The sequence below is a fragment of the Phalangium opilio genome, unplaced genomic scaffold (genome assembly GCF_054372755.1).
Source record: "Phalangium opilio isolate 3A_F unplaced genomic scaffold, DU_Popi_V2 ptg000089l_1, whole genome shotgun sequence".
NCBI lineage: Eukaryota > Metazoa > Arthropoda > Arachnida > Opiliones > Phalangiidae > Phalangium > Phalangium opilio.
Window position 1 is genome coordinate 536,962 of NW_028324194.1, and position 18,596 is coordinate 555,557.

The 18,596-nt window shown below is 39.2% G+C and overlaps 41 non-coding genes across 41 annotated transcripts; all 41 read right to left on the reverse strand.

The window, feature by feature from the left end:
* Window positions 1-57: 57 nt before the first annotated feature.
* Window positions 58-130, reverse strand: TRNAR-UCG (transfer RNA arginine (anticodon UCG)). Its single transcript has one exon. It is a non-coding gene; the product is annotated as a tRNA-Arg (tRNA).
* Window positions 131-216: 86 nt separating this feature from the next.
* On the reverse strand, window positions 217-289 carry TRNAR-ACG (transfer RNA arginine (anticodon ACG)). The gene has a single exon. It is a non-coding gene; the product is annotated as a tRNA-Arg (tRNA).
* A 91-nt stretch (window positions 290-380) lies between these two features.
* Window positions 381-453, reverse strand: TRNAR-ACG (transfer RNA arginine (anticodon ACG)). The gene has a single exon. It is a non-coding gene; the product is annotated as a tRNA-Arg (tRNA).
* Window positions 454-702: 249 nt separating this feature from the next.
* On the reverse strand, window positions 703-775 carry TRNAR-UCG (transfer RNA arginine (anticodon UCG)). The gene has a single exon. It is a non-coding gene; the product is annotated as a tRNA-Arg (tRNA).
* A 414-nt stretch (window positions 776-1,189) lies between these two features.
* On the reverse strand, window positions 1,190-1,262 carry TRNAR-UCG (transfer RNA arginine (anticodon UCG)). Its single transcript has one exon. It is a non-coding gene; the product is annotated as a tRNA-Arg (tRNA).
* A 402-nt stretch (window positions 1,263-1,664) lies between these two features.
* On the reverse strand, window positions 1,665-1,737 carry TRNAR-ACG (transfer RNA arginine (anticodon ACG)). The gene has a single exon. It is a non-coding gene; the product is annotated as a tRNA-Arg (tRNA).
* Window positions 1,738-1,828: 91 nt separating this feature from the next.
* Window positions 1,829-1,901, reverse strand: TRNAR-UCG (transfer RNA arginine (anticodon UCG)). The gene has a single exon. It is a non-coding gene; the product is annotated as a tRNA-Arg (tRNA).
* An 86-nt stretch (window positions 1,902-1,987) lies between these two features.
* Window positions 1,988-2,060, reverse strand: TRNAR-ACG (transfer RNA arginine (anticodon ACG)). Its single transcript has one exon. It is a non-coding gene; the product is annotated as a tRNA-Arg (tRNA).
* A 572-nt stretch (window positions 2,061-2,632) lies between these two features.
* Window positions 2,633-2,705, reverse strand: TRNAR-UCG (transfer RNA arginine (anticodon UCG)). The gene has a single exon. It is a non-coding gene; the product is annotated as a tRNA-Arg (tRNA).
* A 414-nt stretch (window positions 2,706-3,119) lies between these two features.
* TRNAR-UCG (transfer RNA arginine (anticodon UCG)) lies at window positions 3,120-3,192 on the reverse strand. The gene has a single exon. It is a non-coding gene; the product is annotated as a tRNA-Arg (tRNA).
* Window positions 3,193-4,074: 882 nt separating this feature from the next.
* TRNAR-UCG (transfer RNA arginine (anticodon UCG)) lies at window positions 4,075-4,147 on the reverse strand. Its single transcript has one exon. It is a non-coding gene; the product is annotated as a tRNA-Arg (tRNA).
* Window positions 4,148-4,556: 409 nt separating this feature from the next.
* TRNAR-UCG (transfer RNA arginine (anticodon UCG)) lies at window positions 4,557-4,629 on the reverse strand. The gene has a single exon. It is a non-coding gene; the product is annotated as a tRNA-Arg (tRNA).
* Window positions 4,630-5,036: 407 nt separating this feature from the next.
* Window positions 5,037-5,109, reverse strand: TRNAR-UCG (transfer RNA arginine (anticodon UCG)). The gene has a single exon. It is a non-coding gene; the product is annotated as a tRNA-Arg (tRNA).
* An 86-nt stretch (window positions 5,110-5,195) lies between these two features.
* Window positions 5,196-5,268, reverse strand: TRNAR-ACG (transfer RNA arginine (anticodon ACG)). The gene has a single exon. It is a non-coding gene; the product is annotated as a tRNA-Arg (tRNA).
* A 250-nt stretch (window positions 5,269-5,518) lies between these two features.
* Window positions 5,519-5,591, reverse strand: TRNAR-ACG (transfer RNA arginine (anticodon ACG)). The gene has a single exon. It is a non-coding gene; the product is annotated as a tRNA-Arg (tRNA).
* A 407-nt stretch (window positions 5,592-5,998) lies between these two features.
* TRNAR-ACG (transfer RNA arginine (anticodon ACG)) lies at window positions 5,999-6,071 on the reverse strand. The gene has a single exon. It is a non-coding gene; the product is annotated as a tRNA-Arg (tRNA).
* A 91-nt stretch (window positions 6,072-6,162) lies between these two features.
* On the reverse strand, window positions 6,163-6,234 carry TRNAR-UCG (transfer RNA arginine (anticodon UCG)). Its single transcript has one exon. It is a non-coding gene; the product is annotated as a tRNA-Arg (tRNA).
* Window positions 6,235-6,320: 86 nt separating this feature from the next.
* On the reverse strand, window positions 6,321-6,393 carry TRNAR-ACG (transfer RNA arginine (anticodon ACG)). The gene has a single exon. It is a non-coding gene; the product is annotated as a tRNA-Arg (tRNA).
* A 17-nt stretch (window positions 6,394-6,410) lies between these two features.
* On the reverse strand, window positions 6,411-6,483 carry TRNAR-ACG (transfer RNA arginine (anticodon ACG)). The gene has a single exon. It is a non-coding gene; the product is annotated as a tRNA-Arg (tRNA).
* Window positions 6,484-6,731: 248 nt separating this feature from the next.
* TRNAC-ACA (transfer RNA cysteine (anticodon ACA)) lies at window positions 6,732-6,804 on the reverse strand. The gene has a single exon. It is a non-coding gene; the product is annotated as a tRNA-Cys (tRNA).
* Window positions 6,805-7,217: 413 nt separating this feature from the next.
* TRNAR-UCG (transfer RNA arginine (anticodon UCG)) lies at window positions 7,218-7,290 on the reverse strand. The gene has a single exon. It is a non-coding gene; the product is annotated as a tRNA-Arg (tRNA).
* An 882-nt stretch (window positions 7,291-8,172) lies between these two features.
* TRNAR-UCG (transfer RNA arginine (anticodon UCG)) lies at window positions 8,173-8,245 on the reverse strand. Its single transcript has one exon. It is a non-coding gene; the product is annotated as a tRNA-Arg (tRNA).
* A 409-nt stretch (window positions 8,246-8,654) lies between these two features.
* TRNAR-UCG (transfer RNA arginine (anticodon UCG)) lies at window positions 8,655-8,727 on the reverse strand. The gene has a single exon. It is a non-coding gene; the product is annotated as a tRNA-Arg (tRNA).
* Window positions 8,728-9,134: 407 nt separating this feature from the next.
* On the reverse strand, window positions 9,135-9,207 carry TRNAR-UCG (transfer RNA arginine (anticodon UCG)). The gene has a single exon. It is a non-coding gene; the product is annotated as a tRNA-Arg (tRNA).
* Window positions 9,208-9,293: 86 nt separating this feature from the next.
* On the reverse strand, window positions 9,294-9,366 carry TRNAR-ACG (transfer RNA arginine (anticodon ACG)). The gene has a single exon. It is a non-coding gene; the product is annotated as a tRNA-Arg (tRNA).
* Window positions 9,367-9,616: 250 nt separating this feature from the next.
* On the reverse strand, window positions 9,617-9,689 carry TRNAR-ACG (transfer RNA arginine (anticodon ACG)). The gene has a single exon. It is a non-coding gene; the product is annotated as a tRNA-Arg (tRNA).
* An 84-nt stretch (window positions 9,690-9,773) lies between these two features.
* TRNAR-ACG (transfer RNA arginine (anticodon ACG)) lies at window positions 9,774-9,846 on the reverse strand. The gene has a single exon. It is a non-coding gene; the product is annotated as a tRNA-Arg (tRNA).
* Window positions 9,847-10,096: 250 nt separating this feature from the next.
* TRNAR-ACG (transfer RNA arginine (anticodon ACG)) lies at window positions 10,097-10,169 on the reverse strand. Its single transcript has one exon. It is a non-coding gene; the product is annotated as a tRNA-Arg (tRNA).
* Window positions 10,170-10,260: 91 nt separating this feature from the next.
* Window positions 10,261-10,332, reverse strand: TRNAR-UCG (transfer RNA arginine (anticodon UCG)). Its single transcript has one exon. It is a non-coding gene; the product is annotated as a tRNA-Arg (tRNA).
* An 86-nt stretch (window positions 10,333-10,418) lies between these two features.
* Window positions 10,419-10,491, reverse strand: TRNAR-ACG (transfer RNA arginine (anticodon ACG)). The gene has a single exon. It is a non-coding gene; the product is annotated as a tRNA-Arg (tRNA).
* Window positions 10,492-10,508: 17 nt separating this feature from the next.
* Window positions 10,509-10,581, reverse strand: TRNAR-ACG (transfer RNA arginine (anticodon ACG)). The gene has a single exon. It is a non-coding gene; the product is annotated as a tRNA-Arg (tRNA).
* A 248-nt stretch (window positions 10,582-10,829) lies between these two features.
* Window positions 10,830-10,902, reverse strand: TRNAC-ACA (transfer RNA cysteine (anticodon ACA)). Its single transcript has one exon. It is a non-coding gene; the product is annotated as a tRNA-Cys (tRNA).
* Window positions 10,903-11,467: 565 nt separating this feature from the next.
* Window positions 11,468-11,540, reverse strand: TRNAR-ACG (transfer RNA arginine (anticodon ACG)). The gene has a single exon. It is a non-coding gene; the product is annotated as a tRNA-Arg (tRNA).
* Window positions 11,541-11,953: 413 nt separating this feature from the next.
* TRNAR-UCG (transfer RNA arginine (anticodon UCG)) lies at window positions 11,954-12,026 on the reverse strand. The gene has a single exon. It is a non-coding gene; the product is annotated as a tRNA-Arg (tRNA).
* A 565-nt stretch (window positions 12,027-12,591) lies between these two features.
* On the reverse strand, window positions 12,592-12,664 carry TRNAR-UCG (transfer RNA arginine (anticodon UCG)). The gene has a single exon. It is a non-coding gene; the product is annotated as a tRNA-Arg (tRNA).
* A 251-nt stretch (window positions 12,665-12,915) lies between these two features.
* Window positions 12,916-12,988, reverse strand: TRNAR-UCG (transfer RNA arginine (anticodon UCG)). The gene has a single exon. It is a non-coding gene; the product is annotated as a tRNA-Arg (tRNA).
* A 1,050-nt stretch (window positions 12,989-14,038) lies between these two features.
* TRNAR-ACG (transfer RNA arginine (anticodon ACG)) lies at window positions 14,039-14,111 on the reverse strand. The gene has a single exon. It is a non-coding gene; the product is annotated as a tRNA-Arg (tRNA).
* A 406-nt stretch (window positions 14,112-14,517) lies between these two features.
* Window positions 14,518-14,590, reverse strand: TRNAR-ACG (transfer RNA arginine (anticodon ACG)). The gene has a single exon. It is a non-coding gene; the product is annotated as a tRNA-Arg (tRNA).
* Window positions 14,591-15,319: 729 nt separating this feature from the next.
* Window positions 15,320-15,392, reverse strand: TRNAR-ACG (transfer RNA arginine (anticodon ACG)). The gene has a single exon. It is a non-coding gene; the product is annotated as a tRNA-Arg (tRNA).
* A 571-nt stretch (window positions 15,393-15,963) lies between these two features.
* On the reverse strand, window positions 15,964-16,036 carry TRNAR-ACG (transfer RNA arginine (anticodon ACG)). The gene has a single exon. It is a non-coding gene; the product is annotated as a tRNA-Arg (tRNA).
* A 250-nt stretch (window positions 16,037-16,286) lies between these two features.
* TRNAR-ACG (transfer RNA arginine (anticodon ACG)) lies at window positions 16,287-16,359 on the reverse strand. Its single transcript has one exon. It is a non-coding gene; the product is annotated as a tRNA-Arg (tRNA).
* Between the last annotated feature and the right edge of the window lie 2,237 nt (window positions 16,360-18,596).

Genomic DNA, 18,596 nt, shown 5'->3' on the forward strand with positions numbered 1-18,596 from the left:
CAATTTTACAGATTTCCCTTCCGTTACACTCTAATAATCATCTTTAAATGTTAATTCCGAGCTTGCCAGGACTCGAACCTGGAATCTTCTGCTTCGAAGGCAGACGCTTTATCCATTAAGCTACAAGCCCTTGCCTACTATTATAAAAAACATTTACAAACATTGTATTTATGCATTTTTTATGACGCATAAAAGATCTTTTACTAAAACAAACACCGAGCTTGCCAGGACTCGAACCTGGAAACATCTGTTCCGTAGGCAGACGCGTTATCCATTGCGCCACAAGCCCGTTAGCTATTTATCTAGATGCTATTGAAGCATTGCAATTTTATAGATTTCCCTTCCGTTATACTCTAATAACCATGTTTAAATGTTAATTCCGAGCTTGCCAGAACTCGAACCTGGAATCTTCTGCTTCGTAGGCAGACGCGTTATCCATTACGCTACAAGCCCTTGCCTTCTAATATAAAAAACTTTTCCAAACATTGTATTTATGCATTTTTATGACGTTTAAAAGATCTTTTACTAAAACAAACACCGAGCTTGCCAGGACTCGAACCTGAAATCCTCTACTCCGTAAGCAGACGCGTCATCAATTGCGCCACAAGCACGTTAGGTGTTTATCTAGAAGCTATTGAAGCATTGCAATTTTACAGATTTCCCTTCCGTTACACTCTAATAATCATCTTTAAATGTTAATTCCGAGCTTGCCAGGACTCGAACCTGGAAACTTCTGCTTCGAAGGCAGACGCGTTATCCATTACGCTACAAGCCCGTTAACTTTTTATCTAGATGCTATTGAAGCATTGCAATTTTATAGATTTCCCTTCCGTTACACTCTAATAACCATGTTTAAATGTTAATTCCGAGCTTGCCAGAACTCGAACCTTGAATCTTCTACTTCGAAGGCAGACGCGTTATCCATAACGCTACATGCCCTTGCTTCTTCTATAAAAAAACTTTTCCAAACATTGTATTTATGCATTTTTTATGACGCATAAAAGATCTTTTACTAAAACAAACATCGAGCTTGCCAAGACTCGAACCTGGAATCTTCTGCTGCGTAGGCAGACGCGTTATCCATTGCGCCACAAGCCCGTTAGGTGTTTATCTAGAAGCTATTGAAGCATTGCAATTTTACAGATTTCCCTTCCGTTATACTCTAATAACCATGTTTAAATGTTAATTCCGAGCTTGCCAGGACTCAAACCTGCAATCTTCTGCTTCGAAGGCAGACGCGTTATCCATTACGCTACAAGCCCTTCCTTCTAATATAAAAAACTTTTCCAAACATTGTATTTATGAATTTTTTATGACGCATAAAAGAACTTTTACTAAAACAAACACAAAGCTTGCCAGGAATCAAACCTGCAATCTTCTACTTCGAAGGCAGACGCGTTATCCGTTACGCTACAAGCCCTTGCCTTCTAATATAAAAAAACTTTTCCAAACATTGTATTTATGAATTTTTTATGACGCATAAAAGATCTTTTACTAAAAGAAACATAGAGCTTGCAGGAATCAAACCTGCAATCTTCTGCTTCGAAGGCAGACGCGTTATCCATTACGCTACAAGCCCTTGCCTTCTAATATAAAAAACTTTTCCACACATTGTATTTATGCATTTTTATGACGTTTAAAAGATCTTATACTAAAACAAACACCGAGCTTGCCAGGACTCGAACCTGGATTCCTCTGCTCCGTAGGCAGACGCGTTATCAATTGCGCCACAAGCCCGTTAGGTGTTTATCTAGAAGCTATTGAAGCATTGCAATTTTACAGATTTCCCTTCCGTTACACTCTAATAATCATCTTTAAATGTTAATTCCGAGCTTGCCAGGACTCGAACCTGGAATCTTCTGCTTCGAAAGCAGACGCTTTATCCATTAAGCTACAAGCCCTTGCCTACTATTATAAAAAACATTTACAAACATTGTATTTATGCATTTTTTATGACGCATAAAAGATCTTTTACTAAAACAAACACCGAGCTTGCCAGGACTCGAACCTGGAAACATCTGTTCCGTAGGCAGACGCGTTATCCATTGCGCCACAAGCCCGTTAGCTATTTATCTAGATGCTATTGAAGCATTGCAATTTTATAGATTTCCCTTCCGTTATACTCTAATAACCATGTTTAAATGTTAATTCCGAGCTTGCCAGAACTCGAACCTGGAATCTTCTGCTTCGTAGGCAGACGCGTTATCCATGACGCTACAAGCCCTTGCCTTCTAATATAAAAAACATTTACAAACATTGTATTTATGCATTTTTTATGACTCATAAAAGATCTTTTACTAAAACAAACACAGAGCTTGCCAGGAATCAAACCTGCAATCTTCTGCTTCGAAGGCAGACGCGTTATCCATTACGCTACAAGCCCTTGCCTTCTAATATAAAAAACTTTTCCAAACATTGTATTTATGCATTTTTATGACGTTTAAAAGATCTTTTACTAAAACAAACACCGAGCTTGCCAGGACTCGAACCTGAAATCCTCTACTCCGTAAGCAGACGCGTCATCAATTGCGCCACAAGCACGTTAGGTGTTTATCTAGAAGCTATTGAAGCATTGCAATTTTACAGATTTCCCTTCCGTTACACTCTAATAATCATCTTTAAATGTTAATTCCGAGCTTGCCAGGACTCGAACCTGGAAACTTCTGCTTCGAAGGCAGACGCGTTATCCATTACGCTACAAGCCCGTTAACTTTTTATCTAGATGCTATTGAAGCATTGCAATTTTATAGATTTCCCTTCCGTTACACTCTAATAACCATGTTTAAATGTTAATTCCGAGCTTGCCAGAACTCGAACCTTGAATCTTCTACTTCGAAGGCAGACGCGTTATCCATAACGCTACATGCCCTTGCTTCTTCTATAAAAAAACTTTTCCAAACATTGTATTTATGCATTTTTTATGACGCATAAAAGATCTTTTACTAAAACAAACATCGAGCTTGCCAAGACTCGAACCTGGAATCTTCTGCTGCGTAGGCAGACGCGTTATCCATTGCGCCACAAGCCCGTTAGGTGTTTATCTAGAAGCTATTGAAGCATTGCAATTTTACAGATTTCCCTTCCGTTATACTCTAATAACCATGTTTAAATGTTAATTCCGAGCTTGCCAGGACTCAAACCTGCAATCTTCTGCTTCGAAGGCAGACGCGTTATCCATTACGCTACAAGCCCTTCCTTCTAATATAAAAAACTTTTCCAAACATTGTATTTATGAATTTTTTATGACGCATAAAAGAACTTTTACTAAAACAAACACAAAGCTTGCCAGGAATCAAACCTGCAATCTTCTACTTCGAAGGCAGACGCGTTATCCGTTACGCTACAAGCCCTTGCCTTCTAATATAAAAAAACTTTTCCAAACATTGTATTTATGAATTTTTTATGACGCATAAAAGATCTTTTACTAAAACAAACACAGAGCTTGCCAGGAATAAAACCTGCAATCTTCTGCTTCGAAGGCAGACGCGTTATCCATTACGCTACAAGCCCTTGCCTTCTAATATAAAAAACTTTTCCAAACATTGTATTTATGCATTTTTATGACGTTTAAAAGATCTTATACTAAAACAAACACCGAGCATGCCAGGACTCGAACCTGAAATCCTCTGCTCCGTTGGCAGACGCGTTATCAATTGCGCCACAAGCCCGTTAGGTGTTAATCTAGATGCTATTGAAGCATTGCAATTTTATACATTTCCCTTCCGTTACACTCTAATAATCATCTTTAAATGTTAATTCCGAGCTTGCCAGGACTCGAACCTGAATCTTCTGCTTCGAAGGCAGACGAGTTATCCATTACGCTACAAGCCCTGGCCTTCTAATATAAAAAACTTTTCCAAACATTGTATTTATGCATTTTTTATGACGCATAAAAGATCTTTTACTAAAACAAACACCGAGCTTGACAAGACTCGAACCTTCTGCTCCGTAGGCAGACGCGTTATCCATTGCGCCACAAGCCCGTTAGCTTTTTATCTAGATGCTTTTGAAGCATTGCAATTTTATAGATGTCCCTTCCGTTACACTCTAATAATCATCTTTACATGTTAATTCCGAGCTTGCCAGGACTCGAACCTGGAGTCTTCTGCTTCGAAGGCAGACGCGTTATCCATTACGCTACAATCCCTTGCCTTCTAATATGAAAAACTTTTCCAAACATTGTAGTTATGCATTTTTTATGACGCATAAAAGATCTTTTACTAAAACAAACACCGAGCTTGCCAGGACTCGAACCTGGAATCTTCTGCTCCGTAGGAAGACGCGTTATCTCTTGCTCCACAAGCCCGTTAGCTTTATATCTAGATGCTATTGAAGCATTGCAATTTTATAGATTTCCCTTCCGTTATACTCTAATAACCACGTTTAAATGTTAATTCCGAGCTTGCCAGAACTCGAACCTTGAATCTTCTACTTCGAAGGCAGACGCGTTATCCATAACGCTACATGCCCTTGCCTCTACTATTAAAAAACTTTTCCAAACATTGTATTAATGCATTTTTTATGACGCATAAAAGATCTTTTTCTAAAACAAACAGCGAGCTTGCCAGGACTCAAACCTGCAATCTTCTGCTTCGAAGGCAGACGCGTTATCCATTACGCTACAAGCCCTTGCCTTCTAATATAAAAAACTTTTCCAAACATTGTATTTATGAATTTTTTATGACGCATAAAAGATCTTTTACTAAAAGAAACATAGAGCTTGCCAGGAATCAAACCTGCAATCTTCTGCTTCGAAGGCAGACGCGTTATCCATTACGCTACAAGCCCTTGCCTTCTAATATAAAAAACTTTTCCACACATTGTATTTATGCATTTTTATGACGTTTAAAAGATCTTATACTAAAACAAACACCGAGCTTGCCAGGACTCGAACCTGGATTCCTCTGCTCCGTAGGCAAACGCGTTATCAATTGCGCCACAAGCCGTTAGGTGTTTATCTAGAAGCTATTGAAGCATTGCAATTTTACAGATTTCCCTTCCGTTACACTCTAATAATCATCTTTAAATGTTAATTCCGAGCTTGCCAGGACTCGAACCTGGAATCTTCTGCTTCGAAGGCAGACGCTTTATCCATTAAGCTACAAGCCCTTGCCTACTATTATAAAAAACATTTACAAACATTGTATTTATGCATTTTTTATGACGCATAAAAGATCTTTTACTAAAACAAACACCGAGCTTGCCAGGACTCGAACCTGGAAACATCTGTTCCGTAGGCAGACGCGTTATCCATTGCGCCACAAGCCCGTTAGCTATTTATCTAGATGCTATTGAAGCATTGCAATTTTATAGATTTCCCTTCCGTTATACTCTAATAACCATGTTTAAATGTTAATTCCGAGCTTGCCAGAACTCGAACCTGGAATCTTCTGCTTCGTAGGCAGACGCGTTATCCATGACGCTACAAGCCCTTGCCTTCTAATATAAAAAACATTTACAAACATTGTATTTATGCATTTTTTATGACTCATAAAAGATCTTTTACTAAAACAAACAACGAGCTTGCCAGGACTCGAACCTGGAATCTTCTGCTTCGTAGGCAGACGCGTTATCCATTACGCTACAAGCCCTTGCCTTCTAATATAAAAAAATTTCCAAACATTGTATTTATGCATTTTTTATGACGCATAAAGGTCTTTTACTAAAATAAAGACCGAGCTTGCCAGGACTCGAACTTGGAATCTTCTGCTCCGTAGGCAGACGCGTTATCCATTGCGCCACAAGTCCGTTAGGTGTTTATCTAGATGCTATTGAAGCCTTGCAATTTTACAGATTTCCCTTCCGTTACACTCTAATAATCATCTTTAAATGTTAATTCCGAGCTTGCCAGGACTCGAACCTGGAATCTTCTGCTTTGAAGGCAGACGCGTTATCCATTACGCTACAAGCCCTTGCCTTCTAACATAAAAAACTTTTACAAACATTGTATTTATGCATTTTTTATGACTCATAAAAGATCTTTTACTAAAACAAACAACGAGCTTGCCAGGACTCGAACCTGGAATCTTCTGCTCCGTAGGCAGACGCGTTATCCATTGCGCCACAAGCCCGTTAGGTGTTTATCTAGATGCTATTGAAGCCTTGCAATTTTACAGATTTCTCTTCCGTTACACTCTAATAATCATCTTTAAATGTTAATACCGAGCTTGCCAGGACTCGAACCTAAATCTTCTGCTTCGAAGGCAGACGCGTTATCCATTACGCTACAAGCCCTAGCCTTCTAATATAAAAAACTTTTCCAAACATTGTATTTATGCAATTTTTATGACGCATAAAAGATCTTTTACTAAAACAAACACCGAGCTTGCCAGGACTCGAACCTGGAATCTTCTGCTCCGTAGGCAGACGCGTTATCCATTGCGCCACAAGCCCGTTAGTAATGTTAATTCCGAGCTTGCCAGGACTCGAACCTGGAATCTTCTGCTCCGTAGGCAGACGCGTTATCCATGGCGCCACAAGCCCGTTAGCTTTTTATCTAGATGCTATTGAAGCATTGCAATTTTATAGATTTCCCATCAGTTATACTCTAATAACCATGTTTAAATGTTAATTCCGAGCTTGCCAGAACTCGAACCTTGAATCTTCTTCTTCGAAGGCAGACGCGTTATCCATAACGCTACTTGCCCTTGCTTCTACTATAAAAAAGGTTTCCAAACATTGTATTTATGCATTTTTATGACGTTTAAAAGATCTTTTACTAAAACAAACACCGAGCTTGCCAGGACTCGAACCTGAAATCCTCTGCTCTGTAGGCAGACGCGTTATCAATTGCGCCACAAGCCCGTTAGGTGTTAATCTAGATGCTATTGAAGCATTGCATTTTTATAGACTTCCCTTCCGTTACACTCTAATAATCATCTTTAAATGTTAATTCCGAGCTTGCCAGGACTCGAACCTGAATCTTCTGCTTCGAAGGTAGACGAGTTATCCATTACGCTACAAGCCCTTGCTTCTTCTATAAAAAAACTTTTCCAAACATTGTATTTATGCATTTTTTATGACGCATAAAAGATCTTTTACTAAAACAAACATCGAGCTTGCCAAGACTCGAACCTGGAATCTTCTGCTGCGTAGGCAGACGCGTTATCCATTGCGCCACAAGCCCGTTAGGTGTTTATCTAGAAGCTATTGAAGCATTGCAATTTTACAGATTTCCCTTCCGTTATACTCTAATAACCATGTTTAAATGTTAATTCCGAGCTTGCCAGGACTCAAACCTGCAATCTTCTGCTTCGAAGGCAGACGCGTTATCCATTACGCTACAAGCCCTTCCTTCTAATATAAAAAACTTTTCCAAACATTGTATTTATGAATTTTTTATGACGCATAAAAGAACTTTTACTAAAACAAACACAAAGCTTGCCAGGAATCAAACCTGCAATCTTCTACTTCGAAGGCAGACGCGTTATCCGTTACGCTACAAGCCCTTGCCTTCTAATATAAAAAAACTTTTCCAAACATTGTATTTATGAATTTTTTATGACGCATAAAAGATCTTTTACTAAAACAAACACAGAGCTTGCCAGGAATAAAACCTGCAATCTTCTGCTTCGAAGGCAGACGCGTTATCCATTACGCTACAAGCCCTTGCCTTCTAATATAAAAAACTTTTCCAAACATTGTATTTATGCATTTTTATGACGTTTAAAAGATCTTATACTAAAACAAACACCGAGCATGCCAGGACTCGAACCTGAAATCCTCTGCTCCGTTGGCAGACGCGTTATCAATTGCGCCACAAGCCCGTTAGGTGTTAATCTAGATGCTATTGAAGCATTGCAATTTTATACATTTCCCTTCCGTTACACTCTAATAATCATCTTTAAATGTTAATTCCGAGCTTGCCAGGACTCGAACCTGAATCTTCTGCTTCGAAGGCAGACGAGTTATCCATTACGCTACAAGCCCTGGCCTTCTAATATAAAAAACTTTTCCAAACATTGTATTTATGCATTTTTTATGACGCATAAAAGATCTTTTACTAAAACAAACACCGAGCTTGACAAGACTCGAACCTTCTGCTCCGTAGGCAGACGCGTTATCCATTGCGCCACAAGCCCGTTAGCTTTTTATCTAGATGCTTTTGAAGCATTGCAATTTTATAGATTTCCCTTCCGTTACACTCTAATAATCATCTTTACATGTTAATTCCGAGCTTGCCAGGACTCGAACCTGGAGTCTTCTGCTTCGAAGGCAGACGCGTTATCCATTACGCTACAATCCCTTGCCTTCTAATATGAAAAACTTTTCCAAACATTGTAGTTATGCATTTTTTATGACGCATAAAAGATCTTTTACTAAAACAAACACCGAGCTTGCCAGGACTCGAACCTGGAATCTTCTGCTCCGTAGGAAGACGCGTTATCTCTTGCTCCACAAGCCCGTTAGCTTTATATCTAGATGCTATTGAAGCATTGCAATTTTATAGATTTCCCTTCCGTTATACTCTAATAACCACGTTTAAATGTTAATTCCGAGCTTGCCAGAACTCGAACCTTGAATCTTCTACTTCGAAGGCAGACGCGTTATCCATAACGCTACATGCCCTTGCCTCTACTATTAAAAAACTTTTCCAAACATTGTATTAATGCATTTTTTATGACGCATAAAAGATCTTTTTCTAAAACAAACAGCGAGCTTGCCAGGACTCAAACCTGCAATCTTCTGCTTCGAAGGCAGACGCGTTATCCATTACGCTACAAGCCCTTGCCTTCTAATATAAAAAACTTTTCCAAACATTGTATTTATGAATTTTTTATGACGCATAAAAGATCTTTTACTAAAAGAAACATAGAGCTTGCCAGGAATCAAACCTGCAATCTTCTGCTTCGAAGGCAGACGCGTTATCCATTACGCTACAAGCCCTTGCCTTCTAATATAAAAAACTTTTCCACACATTGTATTTATGCATTTTTATGACGTTTAAAAGATCTTATACTAAAACAAACACCGAGCTTGCCAGGACTCGAACCTGGATTCCTCTGCTCCGTAGGCAAACGCGTTATCAATTGCGCCACAAGCCGTTAGGTGTTTATCTAGAAGCTATTGAAGCATTGCAATTTTACAGATTTCCCTTCCGTTACACTCTAATAATCATCTTTAAATGTTAATTCCGAGCTTGCCAGGACTCGAACCTGGAATCTTCTGCTTCGAAGGCAGACGCTTTATCCATTAAGCTACAAGCCCTTGCCTACTATTATAAAAAACATTTACAAACATTGTATTTATGCATTTTTTATGACGCATAAAAGATCTTTTACTAAAACAAACACCGAGCTTGCCAGGACTCGAACCTGGAAACATCTGTTCCGTAGGCAGACGCGTTATCCATTGCGCCACAAGCCCGTTAGCTATTTATCTAGATGCTATTGAAGCATTGCAATTTTATAGATTTCCCTTCCGTTATACTCTAATAACCATGTTTAAATGTTAATTCCGAGCTTGCCAGAACTCGAACCTGGAATCTTCTGCTTCGTAGGCAGACGCGTTATCCATGACGCTACAAGCCCTTGCCTTCTAATATAAAAAACATTTACAAACATTGTATTTATGCATTTTTTATGACTCATAAAAGATCTTTTACTAAAACAAACAACGAGCTTGCCAGGACTCGAACCTGGAATCTTCTGCTTCGTAGGCAGACGCGTTATCCATTACGCTACAAGCCCTTGCCTTCTAATATAAAAAAATTTCCAAACATTGTATTTATGCATTTTTTATGACGCATAAAGGTCTTTTACTAAAATAAAGACCGAGCTTGCCAGGACTCGAACTTGGAATCTTCTGCTCCGTAGGCAGACGCGTTATCCATTGCGCCACAAGCCCGTTAGGTGTTTATCTAGATGCTATTGAAGCCTTGCAATTTTACAGATTTCCCTTCCGTTACACTCTAATAATCATCTTTAAATGTTAATTCCGAGCTTGCCAGGACTCGAACCTGGAATCTTCTGCTTTGAAGGCAGACGCGTTATCCATTACGCTACAAGCCCTTGCCTTCTAACATAAAAAACTTTTACAAACATTGTATTTATGCATTTTTTATGACTCATAAAAGATCTTTTACTAAAACAAACAACGAGCTTGCCAGGACTCGAACCTGGAATCTTCTGCTCCGTAGGCAGACGCGTTATCCATTGCGCCACAAGCCCGTTAGGTGTTTATCTAGATGCTATTGAAGCCTTGCAATTTTACAGATTTCTCTTCCGTTACACTCTAATAATCATCTTTAAATGTTAATACCGAGCTTGCCAGGACTCGAACCTAAATCTTCTGCTTCGAAGGCAGACGCGTTATCCATTACGCTACAAGCCCTAGCCTTCTAATATAAAAAACTTTTCCAAACATTGTATTTATGCAATTTTTATGACGCATAAAAGATCTTTTACTAAAACAAACACCGAGCTTGCCAGGACTCGAACCTGGAATCTTCTGCTCCGTAGGCAGACGCGTTATCCATTGCGCCACAAGCCCGTTAGTAATGTTAATTCCGAGCTTGCCAGGACTCGAACCTGGAATCTTCTGCTCCGTAGGCAGACGCGTTATCCATGGCGCCACAAGCCCGTTAGCTTTTTATCTAGATGCTATTGAAGCATTGCAATTTTATAGATTTCCCATCAGTTATACTCTAATAACCATGTTTAAATGTTAATTCCGAGCTTGCCAGAACTCGAACCTTGAATCTTCTTCTTCGAAGGCAGACGCGTTATCCATAACGCTACTTGCCCTTGCTTCTACTATAAAAAAGGTTTCCAAACATTGTATTTATGCATTTTTATGACGTTTAAAAGATCTTTTACTAAAACAAACACCGAGCTTGCCAGGACTCGAACCTGAAATCCTCTGCTCTGTAGGCAGACGCGTTATCAATTGCGCCACAAGCCCGTTAGGTGTTAATCTAGATGCTATTGAAGCATTGCATTTTTATAGACTTCCCTTCCGTTACACTCTAATAATCATCTTTAAATGTTAATTCCGAGCTTGCCAGGACTCGAACCTGAATCTTCTGCTTCGAAGGTAGACGAGTTATCCATTACGCTACAAGCCCTGGCCTTCTAATATAAAAAACTTTTCAAACATTGTATTTATGCATTTTTTATGACGCATAAAAGATCTTTTACTAAAACAAACACCGAGCTTGCCAGGACTCAAACCTGCAATCTTCTGGTTCGAAGGCAGACGCGTTATCCATTACGCTACAAGCCCTAGCCTTCTAATATAAAAAACTTTTCCAAACATTGTATTTATGCATTTTTTAAGACGCATAAAAGATCTTTTACTAAAACAAACACCGAGCTTGCCGGGACTCGAACCTGGAATCTTCTGCTTCGAAGGCAGACGCGTTATCCATTACGCTTCAAGCCCTTGCTTTGTAAAATAAAAAACTTTTCCAAACATTGTATTTATGCATTTTTTATGACGCATAAAGATCTTTTACTAAAACAAACACCGAGCTTGCCAGGACTCGAACCTGGAATCTTCTGCTCCGTAGGCAGACGCGTTATCCATTGCGCCACAAGCCCGTTAGCTTTTTATCTAGATGCTATTGAAGCATTGCAATTTTATAGATTTCCCTTCCGTTATACTCTAATAACCATGTTTAAATGTTAATTCCGAGCTTGCCAGAACTCGAACCTTGAATCTTCTACTTCGAAGGCAGACGCGTTATCCATTACGCTACAAGCCCTTGCCTTCTAATATAAAAAACTTTTTAAAACATTGTATTTATGCATTTTTTATGACGCATAAAAGATCTTTTACTAAACAGACACCGAGCTTGCCAAGACTCGAACCTGGAATCCTCTGCTCCGTGGGCAGACGCGTTATCAATTGCGCCACAAGCGCGTTAGGTGTTTATCTAGAAGCTATTGAAGCACTGCAATTTTACAGATTTCCCTTCCGTTACACTCTAATAATCATCTTTAAATGTTAATTCCGAGCTTGCCAGGACTCGAACCTGGAATCTTCTGCTTCGAAGGCAGACGCGTTATCCATTACGCTACAAGCCCTTGCCTTCTAATATAAAAAACTTTTTCAAACATTGTATTTATGCATTTTTTATGACGCATAAATGGTCTTTTACTAAAACAAACACCGAGCTTGCCAAGACTCGAACCTGGAACCTTCTGCTCCGTAGGCGGACGCGTTATCCATTGCGCCACAAACCCGTTAGCTTTTTGTCTAGATGCTATTGAAGCATTGCAATTTTATAGATTTCCCTTCCGTTATACTCTAATAACCATGTTTTATGTTAATTCCGAGCTTGTCAGGACTCGAACCTTGAATCTTCTACTTCGAAGGCAGACGCGTTATCCATAACGCTACATGCCCTTGCTTCTACTATAAAAAACTTTTCCAAACATTGTATTTATGCATTTTTATGGCGCATAAAAGATCTTTTACTAAAACAAACACCGAGCTTGCCATGACTCGAACCTGCAACCTTCTGCTTCAAAGGCAGACGCGTTATCCATTACGCTACAAGTCCTTGCTTTGTAATATAAAAAACTTTTCCAAACATTGTATTTATGCATTTTTTATGACGCATAAAAGATACTTTATTAAAACAAACACCGAGCTTGCCAGGACTCGAACCTGGAATCTTCTGCTTCGAAGGCAGACGAGTTATCCATTACGCTACAAGCCCTGGCCTTCTAATATAAAAAACTTTTCCAAACATTGTATTTACGCATTTTTTATGACGCATAAAAGATCCTTTACTAAAACAAACACCGACCTTGCCAAGACTCGAACCTGGAATCTTCTGCTCCGTAGGCAGACGCGTTATGACATTGCGCCACAAGCCCGTTAGGTTTTTACCTAGATGCTTTTGAAGCATTGCAATTTTATAGATTTCCCTTCCGTTACACTCTAATAATCATCTTTAAATGTTAATTCCGAGCTTGCCAGGACTCGAACCTGGAATCTTCTGCTTCGATGGCAGAAGCGTTATCCATTACGCTACAAGCCCTGGCCTTCTAATATAAAAAACTTTTCCAAACATTGTATTTATGCATTTTTATGACTCATAAAAGATCTTTTACTAAAACAAACACCGAGCTTGCCAGGACTCGAACCTGCAATCTTCTGCCTCGAAGGCAGACGCGTTATCAATTGCGCCACAACCCCGTTAGGGGATAATCTAGATGCTATTGAAGCATTGCAATTTTATACATTTCCCTTCCGTTACACTCTAATAATCATCTTTAAATGTTAATTCCGAGCTTGCCAGGACTCGAACCTGAATCTTCTGCTTCGAAGGCAGACGCGTTATCCATGGCGCCACAAGCCCGTTAGCTTTTTATATAGATGCTATTGAAGCATTGCAATTTTATAGATTTCCCTTCAGTTATACTCTAATAACCATGTTTAAATGTTAATTCCGAGCTTGCCAGGAATCAAACCTGCAATCTTCTGTTTCGAAGGCAGACGCGTTATCCATTACGCTACAAGCTCTGGCCTTCTAATATAAAAAACTTTTTCAAACATTGTATTTATGCATTTTTTATGACGCATAAAAGATCTTTTACTAAAACAAACACCGAGCTTGCCAAAACTCGAACCTGGAATTCTCTGCTCCGTAGGCAGACGCGTTATCAATTGCGCCACAAGCGCGTTAGGTGTTTACCTAGAAGCTATTGAAGCATTGCAATTTTACAGATTTCCCTTCCGTTACACTCTAATAATCACCTTTAAATGTTAATTCCAAGCTTGCCAGGACTCGAACCTGGAATCTTCTGCTTCGAAGGCAGACGCGTTATCCATAACGCTACATGCCCTTGCATCTACTATAAAAAGGTTTCCAAACATTGTATTTATGCATTTTTTATGACGCATAAAAGATCTTTTACTAAAACAAACACCGAGCTTGCCAGGACTCAAACCTACAATCTTCTGCTTCGAAGGCAGACGCGTTATCCATTACGCTACAAGCCCTGGCCTTCTAATATAAAAAACATTTTCAAACATTGTATTTATGCATTATTATGACGTTTAAAAGATCTTTTACTAAAACAAACACCGAGCTTGCCAGGACTCGAACCTGGAATCCTCTGCTCCGTAGGCAGACGCGTTATCAATTGCGCCACAAGCCCGTTAGGTGTTTATCTAGAAGCTATTGAAGCATTGCAATTTTACAGATTTCCCTTCCGTTACACTCTAATAATCACCTTTAAATGTTAATTCCAAGCTTGCCAGGACTCGAACCTGGAATCTTCTGCTTCGAAGGCAGACGCGTTATCCATAACGCTACATGCCCTTGCATCTACTATAAAAAGGTTTCCAAACATTGTATTTATGCATTTTTTATGACGCATAAAAGATCTTTTACTAAAACAAACACCGAGCTTGCCAGGACTCAAACCTACAATCTTCTGCTTCGAAGGCAGACGCGTTATCCATTACGCTACAAGCCCTGGCCTTCTAATATAAAAAACATTTTCAAACATTGTATTTATGCATTATTATGACGTTTAAAAGATCTTTTACTAAAACAAACACCGAGCTTGCCAGGACTCGAACCTGGAATCCTCTGCTCCGTAGGCAGACGCGTTATCAATTGCGCCACAAGCCCGTTAGGTGTTTATCTAGAAGCTATTGAAGCATTGCAATTTTACAGATTTCCCTTCCGTTACACTCTAATAATCATCTTTAAATGTTAATTCCGAGCTTGCCAGGACTCGAACCTGCAATCTTCTGCTTCGAAGGCAGACGAGTTATCCATTGCGCTACAAGCCCTTGCCTTCTAATATAAAAAACTTTTCCAAACATTGTATTTATGCATTTTCTATGACGCATAAAAGATCTTTTACTAAAACAAACACAGAGCTTGCCAGGAATCAAACCTGCAATCTTCTGCTTCGAAAGCAGACGCGTTATCCATTACGCTACAAGCCCTTGCCTTCTAATATAAAAAACTTTTCCAAACATTGTATTTATGCATTTTTATGACGTTTAAAAGATCTTTTACTAAAACAAACACCGAGCTTGCCAGGACTCGAACCTGGAATCCTCTGCTCCGTAGGCAAACGCGTTATCAATTGCGCCTCAAGCCCGTTAGGTGTTAATCTAGATGCTATTGAAGCATTGCAATTTTATACATTTCCCTTCCGTTACACTCTAAGAATCATCTTTAAATGTTAATTCCGAGCTTGCCAGGACTCGAACCTGAATCTTCTGCTTCGAAGGCAGACGAGTTATCCATTACGCTACAAGCCCTTGCCTTGTAATATAAAAAACTTTTCCAAACCTTGTATTTATGCATTTCTATGACGTTTAAAAGATCTTTTACTAAAACAAACACCGAGCTTGCCAGGACTCGAACCTGAAATCTTCTGCTCCGTAGGCAGACGCGTTATCCATTGCGCCACAAGCCCGTTAGCTTTTCATCTAGATGCTATTGAAGCATTGCAATTTTATAGATTTCCCTTCCGTTACACTCTAATAATCATCTTTAAATGTTAATTCCGAGCTTTCCAGGACTCGACTCTGGAATATTCTGCTTCGAAGGCAGACGCGTTATCCATTACGCTACAAGCCCTTGCCTTCTAATATAAAAAACTTTTCCAAACATTGTATTTATGCATTTTTTATGACGCATAAAAGATCTTTTACTAAAACAAACACCGAGCTTGCCAGGACTCGAACCTGGAATCCTCTGCTCCGTAGGCAAACGCGTTATCAATTGCGCCTCAAGCCCGTTAGGTGTTAATCTAGATGCTATTGAAGCATTGCAATTTTATACATTTCCCTTCCGTTACACTCTAAGAATCATCTTTAAATGTTAATTCCGAGCTTGCCAGGACTCGAACCTGAATCTTCTGCTTCGAAGGCAGACGAGTTATCCATTACGCTACAAGCCCTTGCCTTGTAATATAAAAAACTTTTCCAAACCTTGTATTTATGCATTTCTATGACGTTTAAAAGATCTTTTACTAAAACAAACACCGAGCTTGCCAGGACTCGAACCTGAAATCTTCTGCTCCGTAGGCAGACGCGTTATCCATTGCGCCACAAGCCCGTTAGCTTTTTATCTAGATGCTATTGAAGCATTGCAATTTTATAGATTTCCCTTCCGTTACACTCTAATAATCATCTTTAAATGTTAATTCCGAGCTTTCCAGGACTCGACTCTGGAATATTCTGCTTCGAAGGCAGACGCGTTATCCATTACGCTACAAGCCCTTGCCTTCTAATATAAAAAACTTTTCCAAACATTGAATTTATGCATTTTTTATGACGCATAAAAGATCTTTTACTAAAACAAACACCGAGCTTGCCAGGACTCGAACCTGGAATCTTCTGCTCCGTAGGCAGACGCGTTATCCATTGCGCCACAAGCCCGTTAGCTTTTTATCTAGATGCTATTGAAGCATTGCAATTTTATAGATTTCCCTTCCGTTATACTCTAATAACCATGTTTAAATATGTTTAAATGTTAATTACGAGCTTGCCAGAACTCGAACCTTGAATCTTCTACTTCGAAGGCAGACGCGTTATCCATAACGCTACATGCCCTTGCCTCTACTATAAAAAAACTTTTCCAAACATTGTATTTATGCATTTTTTATGACGCATAAAAGATCTTTTACTAAAACAAACACCGAGCTTGCCAGGACTCGAGACTGGAATCCTCTGCTCCGTAGGCAGAGGCGTTATCAATTGTGCCACAAGCCCGTTAGGTGTTTATCTAGAAGCTATTGAAGCATTGCAATTTTACAGATTTCCCTTCCGTTACACTCTAATAATCATCTTTAAATGTTAATTCCGAGCTTGCCAGGAATCGAACCAGACGCGTTATCCATTGCGCCACAAGCCCGTTAGCTTTTTACCTCTCCGAGTGACGTATGTCACGGAGAGGTATTACACCGGTCGTGTCTGTCTGTGTGTGTGTGTCTGTGTGTCTGTCTGTCTGTCTGTCAGACCCCACGTGACCGCGTTCGCAGTTTACAAATTGGAGCAAACAAATACCCGATTTCCGGAACGCGTTCGCGGTTCACGGAAATTTGGCCATTCATCTACCAACACCAGTCTTTACTAACTGGCTTCTAAGGACCACAATCTGCTAGTCTTTGTCCATCCCACATGGACACTAGTCTGAACTTGCTAGCTTCCAAGCACCACCATCTTCTGTTCTTCGTCAATTCCACATTGACACCAGCTTCTATGCACCACCATCTTCTGTTCTTCGTCAATTTCACCTTGACACCAGCTTCTATACACCACCATCTTCTATTCTTTGTCAATTCCACATTGACACCAGCTTCTACGCACCACCATCTTTAGGTCTTTGTCCATTCCACATGGACGCCAGTCAGTCCATTCTGGCTTCTTTTCCTTCGTCATAGTTTGGTTTCAAGATATACGCGGCGATCGGCTATTGTTACGAGAAACGTCTAGCCTCCCAATGGCAGGGCTTCCACCATCGGTTCACGCGAATGCGTTTTTATCTATTATTGGTTTCAAGATATACGCGGCGATCAGCTAGGGTTACGAGAAACGTCTAGCCTCCCAATGGCAGGGCTTCCACCATCGGTTCACGCGAATGCGTTTTTATCTATTATTATAATGGAAACGAATCGTATATATACCCCAAAATTTGAAGAAAGCGGGCAGGAGGGGCACCCTTCACTTTAAACGTCAATATTAGCAAAGTTTCGAAAGATAATAGGAACAACTTTATTTTAAACGATTTAACTATTTTTAAAGTTATTTACTGGCGATTAAAATAATTAATATCATTTATATTTAATTAATTATTTAAGATAAACTTATTTCTACGTACTGACACAAGTGAGAGTTAATATAGAACGAGTAATGAAGATTGCATCTGAATCGAAACACTACACGCATATCAAAGTTAATATAAAGCGAGTAGGATGAAAAGATCTCTTACAAAACGATAACATTTTCTTTTTGCAGAATATTAAATGGAAATACTTAAATATTTTTCGGCATTACGATTCATTTTGTAGTTGTGTAGGTATAAAGCTCTGTTTCATCTCAATATTCCAAGAACATCTTTTGATATTAACATTTCAAATTAGGTGTTTACTTTTTAATTCATCTTTACTATATTTATATATAGTCTAAACGTAACTTTTGGCTTCATTAAATAATAAGGATGTTAATACTTTATCTCTCCATACGTGTTGAAACGACTAGGTCTATGAGATAAGTATTGACCTTGTTTCATGTACTCTTAAAGGAGGTCTTAACGGTTCAGAGTGAGTCGAAAGTTAAATACACATTTAAGTGATAGATATTAGGTCCTCATTAGAATTATTGAGGATACGCAGGGAATTATGAAACGCTTTAGACTTTACAAATGATCATGGCAATATCTCGCCGATTAGAACAATGTATTTCCGGTTTGTCTCATTGGCTGGCGGATCTATGTTTGGAAAGTAAATTCGTCTCGGCTCGGAGAGGTTTATTTTGGTTTCCCAACTTGTTATCTAGATGCTATTGAAGCATTGCAATTTTATAGATTTTCCTTCCGTTATACTCTAATAACCATGTTTAAATATGTTTAAATGTTAATTACGAGCTTGCCAGAACTCGAACCTTGAATCTTCTAC